The 24438-nt window shown below is 41.6% G+C and overlaps 4 non-coding genes across 4 annotated transcripts; all 4 read right to left on the reverse strand.

Annotated features, from left to right (window-relative positions):
- Positions 1-19004: 19004 nt before the first annotated feature.
- On the reverse strand, positions 19005-19119 carry trnal-caa (transfer RNA leucine (anticodon CAA)). Its single transcript has 2 exons — positions 19082-19119; positions 19005-19050 (listed from the first exon to the last, which is right to left on the reverse strand). It is a non-coding gene; the product is annotated as a tRNA-Leu (tRNA).
- Positions 19120-20329: 1210 nt separating this feature from the next.
- On the reverse strand, positions 20330-20444 carry trnal-caa (transfer RNA leucine (anticodon CAA)). The gene is made up of 2 exons: positions 20407-20444; positions 20330-20375 (listed from the first exon to the last, which is right to left on the reverse strand). It is a non-coding gene; the product is annotated as a tRNA-Leu (tRNA).
- A 1372-nt stretch (positions 20445-21816) lies between these two features.
- Positions 21817-21931, reverse strand: trnal-caa (transfer RNA leucine (anticodon CAA)). The gene is made up of 2 exons: positions 21894-21931; positions 21817-21862 (listed from the first exon to the last, which is right to left on the reverse strand). It is a non-coding gene; the product is annotated as a tRNA-Leu (tRNA).
- A 1363-nt stretch (positions 21932-23294) lies between these two features.
- trnal-caa (transfer RNA leucine (anticodon CAA)) lies at positions 23295-23409 on the reverse strand. The gene is made up of 2 exons: positions 23372-23409; positions 23295-23340 (listed from the first exon to the last, which is right to left on the reverse strand). It is a non-coding gene; the product is annotated as a tRNA-Leu (tRNA).
- Positions 23410-24438: the final 1029 nt, after the last annotated feature.

The raw sequence follows: 24438 nt of genomic DNA on the forward strand, positions 1-24438 counted from the left end.
AACCCAGTGGTTTTCAAACCGGTCCTGGAGTACCCCCTGCCCTGCTGGTTTTTGTTCCAACTGCAGCGTACATTTTGTTGTCTCAAATTTGCATAGCAGTTATGCTAATCAAATATAATTTTGCTTAGCAACACGAGTTGCTTGATTAGCAACTTAAATTGGTCTACCAATTATCAAAAGTGGTGATTATGATTTGTTCTCATGACATATGATATGTGCATTCTTATCTACATTACTCTGCATGCATTTTAGATTGTGAAATGCATTTTACAGATATTTGCATTGTTGTTTAATGATTGCATGTTGCAGGTGTGTGACTGTAGATAATATCCTGCCCTATGCTCATCCCTGTACCCAAGTTATACCACCAAGACTTCCATGCTTCTCCTGTAGTATGTAGTCAAGCCTTTCCAGAATCCTGCACAGTACTATCCATCTCTGCTCACAGACTCTGACTGCATTGTCTACTTATTAAATAATGCCTGCATTCACCATTGCATAGGAGAGGAACTGGTGTGTTAATACAAGTTTGAAACTCTATAGATGCATAACATTCAGCATCAGACTGAATGCAGATCATAATATCTGTCTTGACTAATACAGTTATGCACTTGACTTTCAATACAACTTCTTTATTTAACCCACTGAGGCCCCCCATTTTTGCCTGAATTTACTGTTGTCATATAACTCTGTAACTACAAGGGCTAGAGGCAAGTATCTTATATGGAAACACTCAGCACAAAATGGAAATTTGGAAAATAACAAATAATTGTGTTTGCCCCACCAGAGTTAATACAGAACTCACAAAAGTGAAGAAAATCAAAAGCGCTTATAAGAAAAAAATAATTTATTGTAAATATAACACTTTTTTAGTACTCCAGGTAGACTTTTGACACTGGACAGTGAAACTTCGAAGTCTTATGAACTTGTGTAAAAATAACTACTCAAATCTGACCTCCAGAACAGAAATTACAGCCATTTATATTAGACTACCACCAGCCGGAATAACTATATACAAGTACATAAGAATGCTAAACAGGGAAACAGAATTCCAAACATCTGGCTTTTGAATATTGTCACTGCAGGCCTTACATAGACACAGGCTATTCTTTACAAGAGCTCCTATCTATGTTGATGCAGTAACTCATCCCAGCTACCACGCCGCCCTGGCGTTTTATTCTTGCAAACAACACACTGTCAGTGGCTTTCATAGTGCTGTAAACAGACTCCGCATGTATGATTTGTTTCTGAAAGCTGAGGTGTTTTATTTATTTTGTCAGATTGCATTTTTTCTACTTTGTATTTGTTTTTTCGTGCTGTATGGCGTCTTTCTGCTGTCTGTGAATCGCCTCTATTCTGTGTGCGCCCCGTCTTCCCCATGTGCGCTCTGTGCCTCTCACACAAACACGCAGCGCAGCCAAGTGCTCGGATATGGGCGTGTCTGGTGTAATTGGAAAGCTACAGCCCTGCCCTGTATGAGTGACAGACCCGCTGGCCAATGAGGGACGGGATTCAGGTAACAGGGCACGGAGTGCGGGCCGCCTCTCGGGCGTCACAATAAATTTAAAAAATACGCGTTTCTTAAAGGGGAGGTACCTCAGCATTGCTTATACGCATTTTCGATGCTTGATTTGGGTCGGAAAAACGTATTTTAATGCATCGCAGAATCAGTGAATCGATGAAGAAAATACATCGCAAATGGAGGTGAATTTGTCTCACTTTTTGCGATGTGAACTCTGACAAAATATTCACTGCAACTGAGGTCTTAAATTGCTTAATTGAATCCTTAATTGACCTAACAAAGCAATATACCATTCAATTAAGTAATTAAAACCTAAATTGGAACAAAAACCAGGGAGTACTCCAGGACCGGTTTGAAAACCCATGATCTAACCCATAGCAGCCTAATGCGTGGTATTTCTAGCTACTGGGAAGGGTGCTATTTTATTGTGTATGTATTCACACTGAAATTCAGACGTTGCATTACGGGTTCGCCATCCCTGCCATAGTGTGTGTGTGTGTGTGTGTGTGTGTGTGTGTGTGTGTGTGTGTGTGTGTGTGTGTGTGTGTGTGTGTGTGTGTGTGTGTGTGTGTGTGTGTGTCAGTCCGACAGAGCAGAGCAGCGTGTGGTGCAATGTATAGTGTGTTGGACTTCTAGTGAAAAGGACAGTGGTTGTTCAAAGGCTGTGGATTTGAGTCCCACCAGAGTCTGTACTTATTCCCTTAAACTTAGTGCTTGCTAGTCTGCCTCATGACAGCCAGAGGTATCTTGCAGTCAAGTGCCTCGCTGAGACCTTCACTTCTTACTTTTCTGGAATCCCGACTTTGTCCCAAATCCTTGCCTGTCTCTCAAGACCTCTAACGCTTCTTCTTTTCCTAGCCACTGTCACTGTACCAGTCCCCCTCCGTGTCAGTTGCATCTCCGGGAACAGCTGGATCAGGTGGCCTTGTACTTAAGGCCATGGACTACTAAGCCGTTGTGTTTTGCACACGTGGCTTTCTATCCCACCTTCGTCGTGGGCATTCCTTGATTGACATTTCTTGACGAGTGACACCGTGTACGTCCAATGGACAGTTCCAAGATTCACAAGACATAGCTACTTGTGCATTATTGCCCGCTTAACCTGGCTGCCTCTCGAGTGAGCAAAGCATGGAAAGTGGCTGCAACAGAAATCAAGACGGTGGAATCGGACAGAGTATACACCACGCTCGTCGGGAGGGATGGGCCTGCAAGATCTTGCCTAACCCTGCTGTCACGGGCTGGAAAGCATACCCATTGCACTTGCTTGCAAGCTGAAGACTCAAGTCAACATGAGCCGCTTTTACCAAATACAAGAACCCATCATTTCCATCCGTTTCAATATCAGCGAGACAGGGATTTAAAAAACACAGCTGTAAATGCTACTTGTCAAATCACGCTGAGACGCCCGGTCATCTGCAGGCATGCAGAAGAGTATCTTCATCGTACAGTTTTGTGGTTCTGTGCCACAATGGATAGTGTGCTGGACTTCTAGTGACACACACACACACACACACACACACACACACACACACACAGACACTACAATTCAATATTCAATGTGCAAACAAGTTTAGCCAGAAGAAACAGAACTCTTTCAATCAATAAATCATGAATATACATTACAAATCGATTCAGAATATGCATAATACAATGTAAAAGCCAGACACAGGGAGGGAGAGAATCTCTGGTTCCGTTGGTGTCCGGGCTTTATTGTGGTTCACAGGGTAAACGGGACAAAATACAAGGGGTAAAAACAACCAAAACAAAACGTCCACACAAAACAGGGTGCTCCGGGCAGTCAGGGTTGGGAGTGTCAGTCCTCCTTCTCAGCGGGTTAGCTGCCTCCGTCTGGGAAGGAGAGGGATTAAATAGATAAGGCACAGCTCACAATCGCCTCGGTACTCATTGCCCGCAACCGTGAGCCCACAGCCTGTTAGCGAGGGAGCAACAACACAGCTGTGGCACATGAGCACCTCATCAGCAGACGTCAGCAGCAGCCGTGCCGTGACAGACAGCGGCCTGTCACATACAATTGTATATTTCGTGCGTTCCGTTCCTGCACTCTCTCATTCACCCATTCTAGCTGAGGCAGCCAGTGAGCCCACACATGTGCTATCCCTTCCTCTTCCTCTCACTTCACTGCTATATCAGTGATGACATCATAGAAATCTCTCACCTGACAGCAATGACATTACAGAGCACATACATTATGTCTCTCGCCACACTGTCAGTGTTGACTTTCTCGCTCAGTATGCCAGCTTTCCCGGAAACACTGCAATACGTGGATGAGTTTGTACCATTTTTGGATGCTCTACCCTGCTGGGGCGGAGCTGTGATCCAGCTGAAAAGCAGGTCAGGCATGTGGGCACCTGGGCAGCGAAAGATGTATTCGTAATGAAGAGAACCCAAGTCCAACCCTCCGGTCCAGCCACAGACAGCCACAGAAGTAGTATAGATGGTGGCATCACTTATTTTGACAGCTGGAAGTCCCGCCCTCCCTATGTACCTTTGAACCGGAACTCCTCTCTCCTTCCCAGCACCCCCCTTGGGTTACCATTTGACCCTCCCTTGTCAGCCATCTTGGATGATATCGGCTATTTTGGATGTCAGCCATCTGGGCTGATATCGGCCATTTGTAAGGTCATAGGTCATCTGGTAAGATGGTAGCCATTTTGTTAGGGTGACATCCATCATGGTGAGTGTCCAAGTGCACCTCACCCTGCTGGTGTGGAGATGTAATGTTTAATAGCGTAAACTGTGTTTTTAAGGTTATATTGTTTTATGATACTGTGTTGGAAAATTAAGAAATAAGAAAATAAAAGTTTGATATATTTTAGGTTATAATGTTTTATGATACTGTTTAAGTAAATAAAAAGAATAAGAAAAGTTATATATATATATATATTAGGTTATATTGTTTTATGAAACTGTTTTAGTAAATTAAAAAATAAGAAAAGTTTTAAATATATATATATATATATATATAAGGTTATATAGAGAATAAGAAAATAAAAGTTTTATATTTTATTTTAGGTTATAATGTTTTATGATTCGTTTTAGTAAATTAAAAAAAAAGAAAAAAAAAAGTTTTATATATATATATATATATATATATATATATATATATACAAGGTTATATTGTATACATTTGAGAAAAATAAAAGTTGTAAATACACATATATATTTTATAAGAAAAATAAACGTTTTATATATATTTAAGGTTACACTGTTTTATGATACTGTTTTAGTAAATTAAAAAGAAAAATGAATATTTACCCAGAGTGGGATTTGAACCCACATGTGTTTTTAGTTTATATGTTTTATGATTAGGCTTAGGATGATACTGTGTTTGCAAAATAAAAAGGTAAGAAAAAATCGATTAAGAAATGTATAGACTTACATATATTGCATGTCATTACATATATATTTAAGCAAACACAGATAAACACACATACCTATATGTCTTTAGTTTATATTTATCAATAGACAATAGAGAACAACAGTGAAATGTATAGAATTTTATCTGTTCATTTTGACCAGCACTGTACTTATTATATTTGTTACATTAGTGAATGCTCAAACGTAGCCTTAACATGTATCATATTTAAGAATATACTGCATTTCATTCCATTACACACACACACAAACATATATATATCTTGTTAGGTTTTATTTATCAATAGACACTAAAGACATGCACACCACTTTTCTTACAGAGACACAGTGAAGCACTATTTGTGAATACTCATATGTAATAAATAATATATGTATATATGATTTGTTTGTGCTCAAATGTGTAGAATTAATAAAATACACACACACACACACACACACACACACAATGGTGACTTTTATTGTGACAAACAAGCATTTTACAACATGGAACATAGTCAGAAGTAGAAAAAGATACTCCATGAAATGTTGTATAGATACTTGTAATCATTAATTTCTGGTTCACAACACCAACATTGGACAGAAAGAAACACTGACCTGTATGGAGTAATGTCATTTCCAGCATATTCCATATATATTCTATTCAGTCTTTCACTCTTGGCTTCTTTTTCAAAGTTATACCAGGTTCTGGCGACAAAGTACATCAGGTATCTATTGTAAATAAAGTGAGAAACACTTAAGTTTCTATTCCTTTGGAAATACCTTATTTTTCAAACCTACAAATACATGGTGACAACTGCAAGCATGACACACATACAAAACACAGAAATAGGGACCACATTGCAAGGATATAATAAGCACAAATGGTATTTTACTGCAAATTTTAAGTTTTGTAAAATTATTTATATAACTTCTAGGAGTAATCTGCAAACTACATAGTGAAAATGCAATCAGTCTTCAGGAAACACACACAGCAGACTGAAATAAGCACAACGTCATATTTATATGAACCAAAACTGCATTCTACTAAACCCTGAAACTCTGAAAAATCACTACAAACTCTATGTTTTGTAAAATGGCTTATTTCACAGACACAGAAACAAATAGGCTCACCCTCAACATATTCCAACACTTACAAAAATTATGATGTAAACTTAAAGGTTTACCAGTAGTACAGGGGTATTATTAATCTATTCATGCAACTTTTAGACACTTGTCTAATACAGAGCTAACAACTGCATTGATAACGGGTAGCAGGGCTTTGACAATGCTGTGCGGTGGGGTTTAAAATGACTTTGTAGGCCAGGGCTTCAAAACCTTACCCCATTTTAACATTGTCAAATTAGCCTCCAACCCCTAAAATACTAAGACATGTTTTTTGTATCATATGTATCATGTTGTATTACTATGTACATTAATGTGGTTTATAATTTTGATTTAATTTGACATAATTTTATCATATTTTTAATTACATATTCATATATATAAATAACAAATACTATATAATAATAGTAATAATAATGCAAAAACATATTAAGCAATCATATTTTTACTTACAAAATAATTATATAAAATAACAATATTATAATTTAATAATAATAATAATAATAATTTAAAAACATATTAAACAAAACTCACCCTGACTTTGTCACAACCTCAGGATGGGGAACCTCTGCTGTAGACCCTCATCCACTCTGTCAACAGTTTGTAGGTGACATGTGCAGAAACATGAAAACTCAGTCTTGGTGGGGTGTTTCTGTCCAGTGGTCTGATCTGATACAACTTTCTACTACATTTCATATTCTATTAAAATAGAACAAATTAGTAGTTCATAAAAAAGTGTTAAATCTGCTACTCTTATGAGTGTCTCTACAGCCCCTCATTGCTCCCTTGCATTACAGAGCATGACACGTGCTCTTCACATTGAAATTCACATTCATGTTGATGTAGGACTCGTCAAAACAAAACTGTACAAAAATACATGAAATACGTAAACAATACAAACATTAAGAACAGAAACCACTTTCAATCTGACATTTCACAGTATAGAAATTAAATAAGTTTGAATTACCTCATGGTTTTCCTCAGGCTCGGAGCCAGGCCCCATGTTGCCATCAGCGTCAGAAGCTGAGCGCTCTGTGTAAGATTCAGAATAACGTTCAGCTGTGTGCGGTGGAGAGGGGAAATGGCGATGCAGAGCAGGCAGAGTGTCTGTGAGACGGGTCTCTGTCCTGCTTGTCCTGCAGAGCCTCTCTTATCTGAAATGGCACTGGACACAACCAAAGCAGCAACGTCCCACAGGCAACAGGTCCTTAAGAGAGAACACTGTCAAATTTAACATTCAATAAAAGTCCACAGTTTTGACCATTTTCAGTTGAATTAATCCTCCGCATCAAATGCATTGAGACCATACACAGCTTTCAGATGCCTTGTACTTTAAGATATGTTGTATATTTAGGCTACCCTGTTATTGCTTGAATAAAATGTTATTTTAAGAGAGCAGTAAGAAAAAGGGGGAACAAAGATATATAATTCAATTAATAATTTTAAGCACTCTTGCTATTAGAAATAACTAAGATGAAGGCCTAAACTGGCTATCTAGTAACTGTTTAAAAATAAATGGTTTTCCGTGAGTGTGCTAAAGAAATGAACTTCTCATTTCTGTCATTACAGTGAACTAACTGGAATACGTACAGCATACACCTAACAATTGCTAAGAATTAAATGCTTTTCTTTATGAAATGTAAGATTAGTGCTCAAAATAATTAGACATCTATATTTCTACCTGGGCTTGATTATGTTGACAGTTTATGGCTGTGCTTTGCCATTAATCCAGATTTCACCTTGTTCTCTATGGGTTGGTTTCAGAGCATGATTAGCACTAGTTTAAGTACATTACTCAGAATATGTCACTCACCATTGTTTGGTATACAAAATGATTTAGCCTGAAGGACAATAAAGCATTGGTATATAGTACTATACTAGGCTAGCAAAAGTAATTTACCCATGTACATAAACAACCTACAGTCTGAATTCAACCTTCTTGGCTCTGTCTCACATGTACCAACTTTTAAAATCTCAATTTGACTTACTAGTAAAAGTTACAAAGTGAGAGGGATTTAACCATAGACAAAGAATGATAGGTTGCATATGCAACCCCGGTTATCTGAGAAAAGAAGGACTTCCCAAGGGGGAGGGGTTTTCAGCGTGCATCGCTGGAACGCATCAAAGACTTTTGTCTATCAAAGCTGCCATTGGCCCTTGTGCCCGTCACTCAAACAGGACCCTTCCACTTCCTGTTTGTATAAAAGGTGATGGCTGACCGGAGTGCTCGCTGCGCGCGTACGTTGCAGTGCACGAGCGTGGTATTGACGGTATGGAGAGACCCCGTTCCTTCTCCTCCCGTCCCCGCTGCTGTGCCACGTGTGGCCACCGCATGCTACCGGCTTGGAGTGGTGACGTGATCTGCCCCCTCTGTCAGGGACCGGGGGTCCTAGTCACGTCCTGAAAGACAGGGGGCGAGATGCTGCTCCAGGATGGACCAGATCTGTGCCCTACTGGCTGCTCAAGGTTTATTTAGCCGCCCTCTCCTCATGTCATGTCAGGATTGATGGCGAGCCTCCGGGCCCTCATTTTTTAGCAGCGCAGTTTCTGAAATTTGCCCGCATGGCGCCTTGATGTAGTGCTGGACGCGCTTTCCAAGGCCCCATTTGAGCCCTTGCTCATATGACTTAAGGTTTGCGTCACTGAAGACGGCGTTTTTGCTGGCAATCACGTCAGCAAAACGTGTGAGCGAGTTACATGCCCTGTCTGTTCACCCTGTGTGTGTGCGTTTTGCAGGAGATGGTTCCAGGGTTACACTTTGGCCTAATCCTGCATTCCTCCCGAAGGATATGTCTCCTTTCCATATCAACAGGCCTATTGAGTTAATGGCTTTCCATCCTCCACCCTTCTCTTCGGAGGAGGAGAGTAGGCTACACCTGTTGTGCCTGCTGCGGGCTCTCAGGTGCTATTTGAAGCGCACCAAGGACATTCGATGCTCGGACCAATTGTTTGTGGCCGGGCGCTTTCAAAGCAGCGCCTCTCGCACTGGATTGTGGACACCATTACCACGGCTTATGAGTCAACTGGAGCCCCAGTGCCTGAACACCTGCTGGCCTACTTGACTCAAGGTGTAGCCACGTCGTGGGCCCTTTTTCCAAGGCGCCCCACTGGCAGACATCTGTGCGGCTGCGAGTTGGGTCTCACCGCACACCTTTGTTCGGTTCTACAGGCTGGACGTGACAGGCCCAGTTCCTTCTATTGGGAATCCGGTGTTGGCTTCAGCTGAGTCGCAGTAGCCTGTTAGGCACTGGCTCCTGCCTTTTCTATCCCTGTCTGCCCCTGTTGAGCATGCTTGGGAAAAGCAATGCAGAACCGTTATCCCTTCCTACCGGACTGTGACTTGTATACAGTTCATTCTATAGGTGGGAGTGCATGTGTTTTTTACACGTGTACCCCGCCATTGTACATAGTTCCTTTGTCAGCAGGCCTTGGCCCCTCCCTAGCTATACTAGCTGTGCTGAGGGCCGCTGCTGCTGTATTCAGCAGTAGGCTTTGAGTTTGCTCTTGTGCCCCGTTGTGTATATAGTTCATTTATTGACATCAGTAGAGCATCTGTTGCCGCTAGCTGCCGCAGTGGGTAACCTGCTCCTGTGTCTTGTGTGTGGTGCATGAACTGGCTCCTGCGCCCCGCAGTGTATATAGTTCTTTAGAATATACAGTTGAGCTTGTCCGCTCCTTATTAAGTTTAGCATGGACAACTGCTCCTGTTGTTAGCGAGGGCACTTGTGCTTCGCTATGTATATAGTTCCTTTGCCAGCAGTCTGTGGCCCCGCCCTAGCTATGCTAGTACTGAGGCCACTGCTGTGGTGTCCAGCGGAAGGCACTTGAGTTGGTTCTTGTTGGTCCACTGTGTATATTGTTCCATTATTCATAATTGAACTATCCAGCAGTGGCTATCTAGTCTGGTTAGCCCGCTGTATGTTGAGCACGGGCTGCGACACTACGCCCTGTGCTTATATGGTGTGGTCTGGGTATTGGCCCTGCTCCTAGCCCTGCTAGTAGAGCAGGAGGCTGCTATTACTAGGCTTCATGGTAGGCACAAGGTCTTGTTGCCTGTGGATACACCATTGCTTATTTCTTCCCAGTTCAGCGTGACTGTGGTCTTCGCGTCTGAGCAGCACAGATGTGGCCCAAGGGGCCCCTGTGGTTCTATCATAGAGTTGGTACGGCTCCTAGTAGGTTCGCCTCGGGGCAGGCTCTCTTACCAGCTCGCTGCCTCCTCCCTTGCGACGGTTTGGTTATACTGTAACCCCTCCCCCTTGGGCAGTGCTTCTGACTCGAAAGATAACGATAGGTTGCGTATGAAACCCCGGTTATCTGAGAAAAGAAGCACTGCCCAAGGGTTGCAAGCTCGCGCGGGAGTTCAAGCTCCCAGCAAAAAGAGGAAGTCCTTGTGCAGACGTCACCTTTTATACAAACAGGAAGTGGAAGGGTCCTGTTTGAGTGACGGGCACAAGGGCCAATGGCAGCTTTGATAGACAAAAGTCTTTGATGCGTTCCAGCGATGCACGCTGAAAACCCCTCCCCCTTGGGAAGTCCTTCTTTTCTCAGATAACCGGGGTTGCATATGCAACCTATCATTCTTTGTCTATGGTTAAATCCCTCTCACTTTGTAACTTTTACTAGTAAGTCAAATTGAGATTTTAAAAGTTGGTACATGTGAGACAGAGCCAAGAAGGTTGAATTCAGACTGTAGGTTGTTTATGTACATGGGTAAATTACTTTTGCTAGCCTAGTATAGTACTATATACCAATGCTTTATTGTCCTTCAGGCTAAATCATTTTGTATACCAAACAATGGTGAGTGACATATTCTGAGTAATGTACTTAAACTAGTGCTAATCATGCTCTGAAACCAACCCATAGAGAACAAGGTGAAATCTGGATTAATGGCAAAGCACAGCCATAAACTGTCAACATAATCAAGCCCAGGTAGAAATATAGATGTCTAATTATTTTGAGCACTAATCTTACATTTCATAAAGAAAAGCATTTAATTCTTAGCAATTGTTAGGTGTATGCTGTACGTATTCCAGTTAGTTCACTGTAATGACAGAAATGAGAAGTTCATTTCTTTAGCACACTCACGGAAAACCATTTATTTTTAAACAGTTACTAGATAGCCAGTTTAGGCCTTCATCTTAGTTATTTCTAATAGCAAGAGTGCTTAAAATTATTAATTGAATTATATATCTTTGTTCCCCCTTTTTCTTACTGCTCTCTTAAAATAACATTTTATTCAAGCAATAACAGGGTAGCCTAAATATACAACATATCTTAAAGTACAAGGCATCTGAAAGCTGTGTATGGTCTCAATGCATTTGATGCGGAGGATTAATTCAACTGAAAATGGTCAAAACTGTGGACTTTTATTGAATGTTAAATTTGACAGTGTTCTCTCTTAAGGACCTGTTGCCTGTGGGACGTTGCTGCTTTGGTTGTGTCCAGTGCCATTTCAGATAAGAGAGGCTCTGCAGGACAAGCAGGACAGAGACCCGTCTCACAGACACTCTGCCTGCTCTGCATCGCCATTTCCCCTCTCCACCGCACACAGCTGAACGTTATTCTGAATCTTACACAGAGCGCTCAGCTTCTGACGCTGATGGCAACATGGGGCCTGGCTCCGAGCCTGAGGAAAACCATGAGGTAATTCAAACTTATTTAATTTCTATACTGTGAAATGTCAGATTGAAAGTGGTTTCTGTTCTTAATGTTTGTATTGTTTACGTATTTCATGTATTTTTGTACAGTTTTGTTTTGACGAGTCCTACATCAACATGAATGTGAATTTCAATGTGAAGAGCACGTGTCATGCTCTGTAATGCAAGGGAGCAATGAGGGGCTGTAGAGACACTCATAAGAGTAGCAGATTTAACACTTTTTTATGAACTACTAATTTGTTCTATTTTAATAGAATATGAAATGTAGTAGAAAGTTGTATCAGATCAGACCACTGGACAGAAACACCCCACCAAGACTGAGTTTTCATGTTTCTGCACATGTCACCTACAAACTGTTGACAGAGTGGATGAGGGTCTACAGCAGAGGTTCCCCATCCTGAGGTTGTGACAAAGTCAGGGTGAGTTTTGTTTAATATGTTTTTAAATTATTATTATTATTATTAAATTATTATATTGTTATTTTATATATATTATTTTGTAAGTAAAAATATGATTGCTTAATATGTTTTTGCATTATTATTACTATTATTATATAGTATTTGTTATTTATATGTATGAATTTGTAATTAAAAATATGATACAATTATGTCAAATTAAATCAAAATTATAAACCACATTAATGTACATAGTAATACAACATGATACATATGATACAAAAAACATGTCTTAGTATTTTAGGGGTTGGAGGCTAATTTGACAATGTTAAAATGGGGTAAGGTTTTGAAGCCCTGGCCTACAAAGTCATTTTAAACCCCACTGCACAGCATTGTCAAAGCCCTGCTACCCGTTATCAATGCAGTTGTTAGCTCTGTATTAGACAAGTGTCTAAAAGTTGCATGAATAGATTAATAATACCCCTGTACTACTGGTAAACCTTTAAGTTTACATCATAATTTTTGTAAGTGTTGGAATATGTTGAGGGTGAGCCTATTTGTTTCTGTGTCTGTGAAATAAGCCATTTTACAAAACATAGAGTTTGTAGTGATTTTTCAGAGTTTCAGGGTTTAGTAGAATGCAGTTTTGGTTCATATAAATATGACGTTGTGCTTATTTCAGTCTGCTGTGTGTGTTTCCTGAAGACTGATTGCATTTTCACTATGTAGTTTGCAGATTATTCCTAGAAGTTATATAAATAATTTTACAAAACTTAAAATTTGCAGTAAAATACCATCTGTGCTTATTATATCCTTGCAATGTGGTCCCTATTTCTGTGTTTTGTATGTGTGTCATGCTTGCAGTTGTCACCATGTATTTGTAGGTTTGAAAAATAAGGTATTTCCAAAGGAATAGAAACTTAAGTGTTTCTCACTTTATTTACAATAGATACCTGATGTACTTTGTCGCCAGAACCTGGTATAACTTTGAAAAAGAAGCCAAGAGTGAAAGACTTAATAGAATATATATGGAATATGCTGGAAATGACATTACTCCGTACAGGTCAGTGTTTCTTTCTGTCCAATGTTGGTGTTGTGAACCAGAAATTAATGATTACAAGTATCTATACAACATTTCATGGAGTATCTTTTTCTACTTCTGACTATGTTCCATGTTGTAAAATGCTTGTTTGTCACAATAAAAGTCACCATTGTGTGTGTGTGTGTGTGTGTGTGTGTATTTTATTAATTCTATACATTTGAGCACAAACAAATCATATATACATATATTATTTATTACATATGAGTATTCACAAATAGTGCTTCACTGTGTCTCTCTAAGAAAAGTGGTGTGCATGTCTTTAGTGTCTATTGATAAATAAAACCTTACAAGATATATATATATATGTTTGTGTGTGTGTGTGTGTGTGTATTTTATTAATTCTATACATTTGAGCACAAACAAATCATATATACATATATTATTTATTACATATGAGTATTCACAAATAGTGCTTCACTGTGTCTCTGTAAGAAAAGTGGTGTGCATGTCTTTAGTGTCTATTGATAAATAAAACCTTACAAGATATATATATATATATATATATATATATATATATATATATATATATGTTTGTGTGTGTGTGTGTGTGTGTGTGTGTGTAATGGAATGAAATGCAGTATATTCTTAAATATGATACATGTTAAGGCTACGTTTGAGCATTCACTAATGTAACAAATATAATAAGTACAGGGCTGGTCAAAATGTACAGAAATAATTCTATACATTTCACTGTTGTTCTCTATTGTCTATTGATAAATATAAACTAAAGAGATATAGGTATGTGTGTTTATCAGTGTTTGCTTAAATATATATGTAATGACATGCAATATATGTAAGTCTATACATTTCTTAATTGATTTTTTCTTACCTTTTTATTTTGCCAACACAGTATCATCCTAAGCCTAATCATAAAACATATAAACTAAAAACACATGTGGGTTCAAATCCCACTCTGGGTAAATATTAATGTTTCTTTTTTAATTTACTAAAACAGTATCATAAAACAGTATAACCTTAAATATATATACAACGTTTATTTTTCTTATTTTTTAATTTACTAAAACGAATCATAAAACATTATAACCTAAAATAAAATATCAAACTTTTATTTTCTTATTCTCTTTTTATTTACTAAAACAGTATCATAAAATAATATAACCTATTGTTATATATATATATGTATATATATATTAAACTTTAATTTTTCTTATTTTTTAATTCACTAAAACAGTATCATAAAACAATTTAAACTAAAATATATATATATAAATCTGTATTTAAAACTTTTATTCTCTTTTTATTTACTAAAACAGTATCATAAAACAATATAACTTTAAATATATATATGTATTTAAAACTTTTCTTATTCTCTTTTTATTTACTTAAACAGTATCATAAAACAATATAACCTAAAATATATTAAACTTTAATTTTCTTATTTTTTAATTTACCAACACAGTATCATAAAACAATATAACCTTAAAAACACAGTTTATGCTATTAAACATTACACCTCCACACCAGCAGGGTGAGGTGCCCTTGGACATTCACCATGATGGATGTCACCCTAACAAAATGGCTACCATCTTACCAGATGACCTATGACCTTACAAATGGTCGATATCAGCCAAAATGGCTGATATCATCCAAGATGGCTGACAAGGGAGGGTCAAATGGTAACCCTGGGGGGTGCTGGGAAGGAGAGAGGAGTTCCGGTTCAATGGTACATAAGGAGGGAGGGTCAAAGGGTAACCCAGGGTGGTGCTGGGAAGGAGAGAGGAGTTCCAGTTCTAAGGTACATAGGGAGGGCGGGACTTCTGGCTGTCAAAATAAGTGATGCTGCCATCTATACTACTCACAGACACAGTTAGCCACAGCCACGGCTTCTTCCAATTCTCGTCAGTGTTCCAGATTCAATGTTTTTTTTCTTCAGTGACGTTGTAAACACGCACGTGGGGAGCACATCAAAACCCAGTTTTGTGATTCAGTTACAGCAACAACTGACACAGCGGAGCAGTAGGGGTTGTAGCATTTTTTGGTCCAAGGTCTGGATCACAGCGACTGAGTGGTCCGGACCTCGGCACTGTGGTCCACGGAGTGGTCCCGATCACGTAACGCAAATTGGGATGGGTTTTTGTTTTGTTTTTTTGGACACAACGTATAAAACCCATTTACTGTCAAATATATTATCGACATATCCAAACTACAAACATAATGATCATAAATGTACAATATTAATAGTATAATTCTCATTTGTAACATAGCCGATAGCTGATTTCTTTTTTAATCTTATCTATCAGACAATTTGTAGGAAGCTGTGCTAACGTTACTCTGAAAAATGCGCTTACATTGAGCAACTTTGTCATTCTGAATGAAATTATTCAAGTTATTAATTTTTCCTCATCATGACTGAAGAGAAAAGATAGCTTATTTAGAATCTTATCTTTAATTTAATGTCAGCCTATTTACATGTCCTCTGTTTGCGCTCTGCCAAGAAATGTTTTATCAACTTTGGTTAAACCATATCTTCCTTATTTTATCACTGTGAGATCTAGCAACATTAAAAACAAAAGCATAGGTTGTTTTGTTTATGTATGGTTAACATTGTAATAGTTGGTATTTTAAAGAGAGATTATAAGAGATGTATTAACGTATTGATCATCTGATGCCCTTTGTCTTTTCTTGAAGGATAATGTCATTATGAAGAAGATAAAACTTTTTTTTTTTAAACACCTCCCCCCACCAGGATTAGGGTCGCCTCCGCACTGTTTCTACTGAAACAAAAAAACAAGTGTCAATCTCTGCAGGAATCTACTCCGGCTCCCCCTTCTGGTGATGAAGAGGAACCCGAGTCCAAGATGCTTCCCACCAGCCCTCAGGCGCTCCCTTCGGCTGTAGGTCACGCTCCAGGGGGCCGGGGGAGTTAAGAGGGAGTCACTGGACGGGGACGACAAACGCCTCCAGTGACAGACGGACGCACACAGAGAGAGAAAGAGACAGAGAGAGAGAGTTGCACTTCCTCCTGCAATGCAATAAATATGCCCAAAATAAGGGACACATTCCTTAACAAAATAATGAATGCCACCCTACCTTTGACAAAACTGAGAAAAAATTAAAATGGTCAGTCCTCCTGGAGGAGGGACACACAGCCTCCCTGGCTGCCCAATATGTCACCACCTGCCACAGCCTGAGGGGCACAGTGACACATGAGCACCAGCTGTAAATAAAATGTAAATACTCATTTGTAATGCATGTCATTGTATTTCCAAAAAGGAATCTGTAAACACTAAACCTATTTTCTTTAGTTCTATGTATTAAAGATCATTTATAGTTTATTACATTTTGTTTTTCTGTACTTTTATACATCTTATTGTGATTTTGGCAGGACGCTGTCTGTCACGGCATGGCTGCTGCTGACGCACACTAATTAGGTGCTCATGTGTTGCAGCCGTGTTGTCCGCTGCTTCGCAGACAGCTTGTGAGCTCACGGCTGCATGCAATGAACACTGAGGCGACTGTGACGTCATTGGCAGGTGTGCTTCATCTATTTAATCCCTCTCCTTCCCTGAGGGAGACAGCTAACCATTGAGAAGGAGGACTGGTGATCCTACCTCTGACTGCCCGGAGCACCCTGTTTATGTGGATGTTTTGTGTGCTGGTTTTGCCTTGTTTTCCCCTTTTTGTGTTTTTTTCTGTTGGACTATTGTGAACCCCAATAAAGCTCGGACACCGCCGGAACCCGAGACTCTCTCCGTTTATTGTGTCCGGCATTTACAATTGGTGGCCAATGTGGGGAAGCTTTGTGACATACTTACCCTGAACTCTGTACCCGGAAGGACAGCTATGGAGGCGTCTCCAGTGGAACAGTTGTTGGCCCCAGTGGTGAAGCTGCAGGCTCAAAAACAACAAACTCTCGAGACGCTTGTCCAGCAACTTCAAGTACCAACTCCTGCACCTAACCCTGCTGTGGCCGCAGCAAACCCAGCTTGGGCAGGTCTGCAGGTTCCAAAGATGGGACCGGAGGACGACCCAGAGGCTTTCTTCATCATCTTTGAACGTACTGCCCGGTGTTGCGGCTGCTCTGAATTTCTGTCCAATATTAAAGATCCTAGGCTCTCATTGTCTGATTTGGCTGGGGCACAATTGGGACATGTCTCTTGGGACCGATCACCATTAGTGACTGCAGGTGATGAGCGGGGCAGGGACAGCCTTCCCTCTGACTCCAGTCGTGTAGCAGCCAACAGTACCCTGTTGGACCCAGGGGAAGGAACGAGTTCTGGGACTCACCTCCTCTCTCCTTCTTCCCGTGGAAGGCCCAATACTGGATCCCACCTTCAACAGGTTTTCCGATTTCGCTATGGACCAGACACAGGATGATGCCCTGGGACGTATATATGACCAGGTCAGAGTTGTTGATGGTTGCATAGTGAATACACAGAGGGCACTTTGTGTTTCTCTCCAAACCAGCAGCCAAACCGGTCATGCTGGATGATGTTGCAGGCAGAATGACGTTCACCACGGTGCCTCCAGACTCTTTCACGAATACCAATCGAGCTGCACGGTGCTGGGCTGTGAGCACAGGTCCCACTAGAGGATGACGGGCCCTCATGCTACCCTCATAGAGTCTGTTTCCTCCTGTTCCTCCTCGCACAAAGAAGCAGATACTGGTCCTTCTGGTTCTTCTGATAGCACGTATGGATGTGACATCCTGGAGGAGCTGGACTTCCTACTCTACATTAATTGGGCTGCAGGGAGCACCTCATAATACCAGTAGTGACAAGGACACTAGCAAAATGCAAAACTAGAGAAGAATCAGTCGGGAAGGATAAGGAGAGAGCAATCGTCAGACGGCACGTATGGATGTGCCATACTGGAGGAGCTGGACTATCTGTGCAACCTGAATGGGCTGCAGGGAGCACCTCATAATACCAGTAGTGACAAGGACACTAGCAAAAGGCAAAACTAGAGAAGAATCAGTCGGGAAGGATAAGGAGAGAGCAATCGTCTGTGGCCACCACCTGCAAAACCATTCCCTTTTTGGGGTTGTCTTGCTGTTGCCTCTCTCCGGTGCACCTGCTGTCACTTTCATTTGCACCAAAAAAGGAGACAGTGATTCACAACCGCTTAGGCTTCCTAACTGTACAGATTAATATGCCTGAAGTGTAACTGACTTGGTGTTATGCTGTGATGATTACTTGTTCCCTTATTTTTTTGAGTGGTGTATTATAGAAGATAGCCTTGAGAATGAGGCCACAGAATTGCGGGATTCCGTGACTTTCAACACTTATGAAACCGAGTCGAGGTGACGAAAAGCTAAATGTTTGGTTGGCAACATGGCTTAGATGTGCCATTCATGACACTTGTGTTGATTCTTGAAGCCATTGGCTTTGCTTCCCTCTCCAAGTCTGTGTAATTAAGAATTGGCAGGAGCCCACGAGTTGAAACAATCAGAGGACAGAATGCAAATGAAGTGTTCTGAGAAAAGCAAAGCAGAGAAAGGACATTTTCCCGTGTGCATGTAGATGGCCGACTTTGACACGGCTTGATGAAGTCTTGAGGATCCTACCACTGCTTAAGTGCACTACTACGCTTGCCTTCAGGGAGTGTCGTCTATAACTTTCAAAAAATAGGACTCGAACTAGGCAGACGAGCACCTTGGATTGGCCTGGGTCGATGTGAGGATCGAACCCAAGATCTTGTAGTTATTAACGCCATGCTCTAACCAACTCAGCTAACCAGCCAGCAAAAGCAATCTCTCTGCCAGGCATTTGCTCATGTTTATGTAAAATGGCTGCAAAATGCATTACACACAAGTGTGAAAAGAACACTTTTGCAATTCCTAGCATTGGTGATGCTATAAACCAATCTGTCAGAAGTGGGATTTGAACCCACGCCTCCATCAGGAGACCAGAAAACCCTTCTACACTCTTCAAGGGAACAACAACTTGAGTCTGGTGCCTTATACCACTCGGCCATTCTGACAGGATGTACGTGTCCACCGGGAGATTATATAGTGCTCAAGAAAACTGCGGGGACACTTAAATCACACATCCGATCTCCGTGATCGAAGTCTAGGAAACCTCAAAATCTTCACCGTACATTGCAAAATTCGTAACTCTCCCACCTTCATGCTTTTGAGACTGTACTGGGAGACACAGCAAACTTTCTTCAAGCGCCACGTATGGATGTGCCATACTGGAGGAGCTGGACTACCTGTGCAACCTGAATGGGCTGCAGGGAGTGCCTCATATTACCAGTAGTTACAAGGACACTAGCAAAAGGCAAAACGAGAGAAGAATCAGTCAGGAAGGATAAGGAGAGAGCAATCGTCTGTGGCCACCACCTGCAAAACCATTCCCTTTTTGGGGTTGTCCTGCTGTTGCCTCTCTCCGGTGCACCTGCTGTCACTTTCATTTGCACCAAAAATGGAGACAGTGATTCACAACCGCTTAGGCTTCCTAACTGTAAAGATTGATATGCCTGAAGTGTATCTGACTTGGTGTTATGCTGTGATGATTACTTGTTCCCTTATTTTTTTGAGTGGTGTATTATAGAAGTTAGCCTTGAGAATGAGGCAACAGAATTGCAGGATTCCGTGACTTTCAACACTTATGAAACCGAGTCGAGGTGACCAACAGCTAAATGTCTGGTTGGCAACATGGCTTAGATGTGCCATTCATGAAACTTGCGTTGATTCTTGAAGCCACTGGCTTTGCTTCCCTCTCCGAGTCTGTGTAATAAGGAATTGGTAGGAGCCCACGAGTTGAAACAATCAGAGGACAGAATGCAAATGAAGTGTTCTGAGAAAAGCAATGCAGAGAAAGGACATTTTCCCATGTGCATGTAGATGGCTGACATTGACACGGCTTGATGAAGTCTTGTGGATCCTACCACTGCTTAAGTGCACTACTACGCTTGCCTTCAGGGAGTGTCGTCTATAACTTTCAAAAAATAGGACTTGAACTAGGCAGACGAGCACCTTGGATTGGCCTTGGTCAATGTGAGGATCGAACCCAAGACCTTGTAGTTATTAACACCATGCTCTAACCAACTGAGCTAACCAGCCAGCAAAAACAATCTCTCTGCCAGGCATTTGCTCATGTTTATGTAAAATGGCTGCAAAATGCATTACACACAAGTGTGAAAAGAACACTTTTGCAATTCCTAGCATTGGTGATGCTATAAACCAATCTGTCAGAAGTGGGATTTGAACCCACGCCTCCATCAGGAGACCAGAAAACCCTTCTACACTCTTCAAGGGAACAACACCTTGAGTCTGGCGCCTTAGACCGCTCGGCCATTCTGACAGGAGGTACACGTCCACCGGGAGATTAAATAGTGCTGAAGAAAACTGCGGGGACACTTAAATCACACATCGGATCTCCGTGATCGAAGTCTAGGAAACCTCAAAATCTTCACCGTACAATGCAAAATTCGTAACTCTCCCACCTTCATGCTTTTGAGACTGTACTGTGAGACACAGCAAACTTTCTTCAAGCGCCACGTATGGATGTGCCATACTGGAGGAGCCGGACTACCTGTGCAACCTGAATAGGCTGCAGGGAGCGCCTCATATTACCAGTAGTGACAAGGACACTAGCAAAAGGCAAAACGAGAGAAGAATCAGTCAGGAAGGATAAGGAGAGAGCAATCGTCAGACGGCACGTATGGATGTGCCATACTGGAGGAGCTGGACTACCTGTGCAACCTGAATGGGCTGCAGGGAGCGCCTCATAATACCAGTAGTGACAAGGACACTAGCAAAAGGCAAAACGAGAGAAGAATCAGTCGGGAAGGATAAGGAGAGAGCAATCGTCTGTGGCCACCACCTGCAAAACCATTCCCTTTTTGGGGTTGTCTTGCTGTTGCCTCTCTCCGGTGCACCTGCTGTCACTTTCAATTGCACCAAAAATGGAGACAGTGATTCACAACCGCTTAGGCTTCCTAACTGTAAAGATTGATATGCCTGAAGTGTATCTGACTTGGTGTTATGCTGTGATGATTACTTGTTCCCTTATTTTTTTGAGAGGTGTATTATAGAAGATAGCCTTGAGAATGAGGCCACAGAATTGCAGGATTCCTTGACTTTCAACACATTATGAAACCGAGTCGAGGTGACGAAAAGCTAAATGTTTGGTTGGCAACATGGCTTAGATGTGCAATTCATGAAACTTGCGTTGATTCTTGAAGCCATTGGCTTTGCTTCCCTCTCAAATTCTGTGTAATTAAGAATTGGCAGGAGCCCACGAGTTGAAACAATCAGAGGACAGAATGCAAATGAAGTGTTCTGAGAAAAGCAAAGCAGAGAAAGGACATTTTCCCGTGTGCATGTAGATGGCCGACTTTGACACGGCTTGATGAAGTCTTGTGGATCCTACCACTGCTTAAGTGCACTACTACGCTTGCCTTCAGGGAGTGTCGTCTATAACTTTCAAAAAATAGGACTCGTACTAGACAGACGAGCACCTTGGATTGGCCTTGGTCGATGTGAGGATCGAACCCAAGACCTCGTAGTTATTAACGCCATGCTCTAACCAACTCAGCTAACCAGCCAGCAAAAGCAATCTCTCTGCCAGGCATTTGCTCATGTTTATGTAAAATGGCTGCAAAATGCATTTCACACAAGTGTGAAAAGAACACTTTTGCAGTTCCTAGCATTGGTGATGCTATAAATCAATCTGTCAGAAGTGGGATTTGAACCCACGCCTCCATCAGGAGACCAGAAAACCCTTCTACACTCTTCGAGGGAACAACACCTTGCGTCTGGCGCCTTAGACCACTCGGCCATTCTGACAGGATGTACGTGTCCACCGGGAGATTATATAGTGCTCAAGAAAACTGCGGGGACACTTAAATCACACATCGGATCTCCGTGATCGAAGTCTAGGAAACCTCAAAATCTTCACCGTACATTGCAAAATTCATAACTCTCCCACCTTCATGCTTTTGAGACTGTACTGGGAGACACAGCAAACTTTCTTCAAGCGCCACGTATGGATGTGCCATACTGGAGGAGCTGGACTACCTGTGCAACCTGAATGGGCTGCAGGGAGCGCCTCATATTACCAGTAGTGACAAGGACACTAGCAAAAGGCAAAACGAGAGAAGAATCAGTCAGGAAGGATAAGGAGAGAGCAATCGTCAGACGGCATGTATGGATGTGCCATACTGGAGGAGCTGGACTACCTGTGCAACCTGAATGGGCTGCAGGGAGCGCCTCATAATACCAGTAGTGACAAGGACACTAGCAAAAGGCAAAACTAGAGAAGAATCAGTCGGGAAGGATAAGGAGAGAGCAATCGTCTGTGGCCACCACCTGCAAAACCATTCCCTTTTTGGGGTTGTCTTGCTGTTGCCTCTCTCCGGTGCACCTGCTGTCACTTTCAATTGCACCAAAAATGGAGACAGTGATTCACAACCGCTTAGGCTTCCTAACTGTAAAGATTGATATGCCTGAAGTGTATCTGACTTGGTGTTATGCTGTGATGATTACTTGTTCCCTTATTTTTTTGAGAGGTGTATTATAGAAGATAGCCTTGAGAATGAGGCCACAGAATTGCAGGATTCCGTGATTTTCAACACTTATGAAACCGAGTCGAGGTGACGAAAAGCTAAATGTTTGGTTGGCAACATGGCTTAGATGTGCAATTCATGAAACTTGCGTTGATTCTTGAAGCCATTGGCTTTGCTTCCCTCTCAAATTCTGTGTAATAAGGAATTGGTAGGAGCCCACGAGTTGAAACAATGAGAGGACAGAATGCAAATGAAGTGTTCTGAGAAAAGCAAAGCAGAGAAAGGACATTTTCCCGTGTGCATGTAGATTGCCGACTTTGACACGGCTTGATGAAGTCTTGTGGATCCTACCACTGCTTAAGTGCACTACTACGCTTGCCTTCAGGGAGTGTCGTCTATAACTTTCAAAAAATAGGACTCGTACTAGACAGACGAGCACCTTGGATTGGCCTTGGTCGATGTGAGGATCGAACCCAAGACCTTGTAGTTATTAACGCCATGCTCTAACCAACTCAGCTAACAAAAGCAATCTCTCTGCCAGGCATTTGCTCATGTTTATGTAAAATGGCTGCAGAATGCATTACACACAAGTGTGAAAAGAACACTTTTGCAATTCCTAGCATTGGTGATGCTATAAATCAATCTGTCAGAAGTGGGATTTGAACCCACGCCTCCATCAGGAGACCAGAAAACCCTTCTACACTCTTCGAGGGAACAACACCTTGAGTCTGGCGCCTTAGACCACTCGGCCATTCTGACAGGATGTATGTGTCCACCGGGAGATTATATAGTGCTCAAGAAAACTGCGGGGACACTTAAATCACACATCGGATCTCCGTGATCGAAGACTAGGAAACCTCAAAATCTTCACCGTACATTGCAAAATTCGTAACTCTCCCACCTTCATGCTTTTGAGACTGTACTGGGAGACACAGCAAACTTTCTTCAAGCGCCACGTATGGATGTGCCATACTGGAGGAGCTGGACTACCTGTGCAACCTGAATGGGCTGCAGGGAGCGCCTCATAATACCAGTAGTGACAAGGACACTAGCAAAAGGCAAAACGAGAGAAGAATCAGTCAGGAAGGAAAAGGAGAGAGCAATCGTCAGACGGCATGTATGGATGTGCCATACTGGAGGAGCTGGACTACCTGTGCAACCTGAATGGGCTGCAGGGAGCGCCTCATAATACCAGTAGTGACAAGGACACTAGCAAAAGGCAAAACTAGAGAAGAATCAGTCGGGAAGGATAAGGAGAGAGCAATCGTCAGACGGCACGTATGGATGTGCCATACTGGAGGAGCTGGACTATCTGTGCAACCTGAATGGGCTGCAGGGAGCACCTCATAATACCAGTAGTGACAAGGACACTAGCAAAAGGCAAAACTAGAGAAGAATCAGTCGGGAAGGATAAGGAGAGAGCAATCGTCTGTGGCCACCACCTGCAAAACCATTCCCTTTTTGGGGTTGTCTTGCTGTTGCCTCTCTCCGGTGCACCTGCTGTCACTTTCATTTGCACCAAAAATGGAGACAGTGATTCACAACCGCTTAGGCTTCCTAACTGTAAAGATCGATATGCCAGAATTGCTGGATTCCGTGACTTTCAACACTTATGAAACCGAGTCGAGGTGACCAACAGCTAAATGTCTGGTTGGCAACATGGCTTAGATGTGCCATTCATGAAACTTGCGTTGATTCTTGAAGCCATTGGCTTTGATTCCCTCTCCAAGTTTGTGTAATTAGGATTTGGCAGGAGCCCACGAGTTGAAACAATCAGAGGACAGAATG

The sequence above is a fragment of the Amia ocellicauda genome, unplaced genomic scaffold (assembly GCF_036373705.1).
Source record: "Amia ocellicauda isolate fAmiCal2 unplaced genomic scaffold, fAmiCal2.hap1 HAP1_SCAFFOLD_134, whole genome shotgun sequence".
Lineage (NCBI taxonomy): Eukaryota > Metazoa > Chordata > Actinopteri > Amiiformes > Amiidae > Amia > Amia ocellicauda.